This window comes from Chrysochloris asiatica, unplaced genomic scaffold (genome assembly GCF_000296735.1).
Source record: "Chrysochloris asiatica unplaced genomic scaffold, ChrAsi1.0 scaffold00125, whole genome shotgun sequence".
In the NCBI taxonomy this organism is placed as follows: Eukaryota; Metazoa; Chordata; class Mammalia; order Afrosoricida; family Chrysochloridae; genus Chrysochloris; species Chrysochloris asiatica.
In genome coordinates this window covers 3,780,365-3,783,210 of record NW_006408643.1, presented here as the reverse complement: position 1 = coordinate 3,783,210, position 2,846 = coordinate 3,780,365, and positions in this window count along the sequence as shown.

Genomic DNA, 2,846 nt, shown 5'->3' with positions numbered 1-2,846 from the left:
TTCCCACTGGACCAATAAATAACATCATGATAAATGAAGAAAAGGTTGAAGTTATCAAAGACATCATTTTGCTCGGATCAACCATCAACACTCATGGAAGCAGCAGTCAAGAAATCAAATGATGTGTTATTGCATTAGGCAAATCTGCTGCACAAGACCTCTTTAAAGTGTTTAAGAGCAAACATGTCAGTTTGAGGACTAAAGTGCGCCTGACCCAAACCATGGTATTTTCAATAGCCCATGTGCATGTGAAAGTTTGACAATGAATACAGAAGTCCATAGAAGAATTGATACATTTGGGTTATATAGTGTTGGAGTAGAATATCAAAGGTATCATGGAATGCCAGAACAACAAATCTGTGTTGGAAGAAATACAACCAGAGTGCTCCTTAGATGCCAGGATGGTCAGACTTCATCTCTCATACTTCGGACATATTGTCAGGAGGGCCCAGTCCCTGGAGCAGGACATCATGCTTGGAAAAGTAGAGGGTCCGTGAAAAAGAGGAAGACCCTCAACAAGATGGATCGGCACAGGGGAGATCCATATAGCAATTGTGAGGATGACGTAGGACCAGGCAGTGTTTCCATGGGTCGGAACTGACTCCACGGCACCTAACAACAACATCTATGGCGGCCTCAGTGGCTTCATACGATAATCACTGAACTGCAAACCGCAAGGCTGATGGTTCAAGCCCACCAGCCACTCCATGGGAGAAAGATGAGACAGACTCCAAAGATTTAAAGTCTCAGAAACCCTACGCAGGGTCACTATAAGTTGGATCCAACAGAATGGCTTTTAACAACAACCAGTATCTATGGAAACAAACTCTGGTGGCTTAGTGATTAAGTAAGTGATTGGCTGCTAGTGGAAAGATTGGCCATTCAAACCCACCAGCTGCTTCACAGGAGAAAGATGTAGCAGTCTTGGAAACCCCATGAGACAGCCTGTTGTGTCCTGTAAGGTCACTATGGAGACCTGGTGTGGCACTGTGGGTTAATGCGCTGGACTGCAAGGGTGATTTGGACCTCAAAGTCAGTTCAAGCTCACCAACCGCTCCTTGGAAACCCTATACAGGGTCGTTATGGGTCAGAACTAACTTGATGGTACTTAACAACAACAAAAAGGATACTACGAGTTGGAATTGACTCAGTGACCATGGGTTTGGTTTGGGGTAGACGTGTGAATGATGCAGCCCCACTTGAAACTAGGGGAGCCTTCATGACACAGTGGTTAAGTACTCATCTACTAGCCAATAGATCAGCAGTTCAAACCCACCAGCCACTCTGCAGGAGAAAGAAATGGCAGTCTGCTTGTGTAAAGAGTATTGTGGTTGTTATGTGCCATGGAGTCGGTTCTGACTCCTAGCGACCCTGTACAAGGCTGTAAATCTTTACAGGAGTAGAAACCCTCATCTTTCTCCCATGGAACCGCTGGTAGTTTCGAACTGCTGACCATGCGATCAGCAGCCCGATTCGTCACCACTACGTTCAGCCTTATAAACCCTATGGGACAGTTCTACTCTGTCTAACAGGTCACTAAAAATGGAATTCATTGACCTTAATGGTAGCAGGTCACTATGAGGTGGAACCAACTCAATGACACTTCACAACAATAACAAAACTCCTATAAGGGAACAGTGTTTTCTTTGTTCTGTTAACAAGGACTTATCTGTGTTGTTGTTGTTAAGTGCCGTCGAGTCGGTTCCGACCCACAGCGACCCTGTACAGGGTTTCCGAGGGTGTAAATCCTTACGGGAGTAGAAAGCCTCAGGTGTTTTAAACCTAACAACTTTTTGAAATAGAAAAGGAGCAGATTAGGCACAGAAACAAGCGAGCACAATTAGGGAAGGTAGATGTAACAAGGCATCGAGGACCAGAAGCTGAAAAGGGACAAAGACTTTCTGCAGAACCAACAGGGAGAGGAAACATTCCCTACAGCTGGCACCCTGAATTTGATCTTCCAGCCTCCTAAACTGTGAGGTTATTGATTATGCAAAGGCATCCAACTGTGTGGATCATAATAAACTAGGGATAACATTGTGAAGAATGAGAATTCCAGAACAAATAATTGTGCTCACGAGGAACCTATACTTAGACCAAGAGGCATCAATTAGAAAAGAACAAAGGGGATACTGAATGGTTGAAAATCAGGAAAGGTATGCATCAAGATTGTATACTCTCATATACTTACTCAGCCTTCAATGGAGTACTGGTGTGGCACTGTTGAATAAGGACGGGACACAAGGTTGGTTTGAAGTACAAAGTCAGTGGTTCAAATCCATCAGGGAAACCCTATACAGGGTTGCTATGAGTCAGAACCCACTCAATGGCACTTAACAACAACAACAACTGGTTACATTCAATCTGTATGCTGAACAAATAACCCAAGAAGCTGGACTATATGAAGAAGAATTGTGGCATCAGGAAGAAGATTCATTAACAACCTGTGATATGCAGACGATACAACCTTGCTTACTGGAATCAAAGAGGACTTGAAATACTGATGAAAAACAAAGACTATAATCTCCAGTATGGATTATACCTTGATGTAAAGAAAAAATTCCTCAAAACTGGATTAATAAATAACATCATGCTAAACAGAGAAAAGATGAAAGTTATCAAGGATTTCCTTTTGCTTGGATCCACTATCAACACTCATGGAAACAGGAATCAAAAAACCAAATGATATATTGCATTGGGCAATTCTACTGCACAAGATCACTTTTAAAGTGTTCAAGAGCAAAGATGTCATTTTGAAGACTAAGGTGCACTCAAGCTATGCTATTTTCAATTGTGTGGCACTATATATATATATCTCGGAAACCCTGTACAGGGTCGCTATGGGT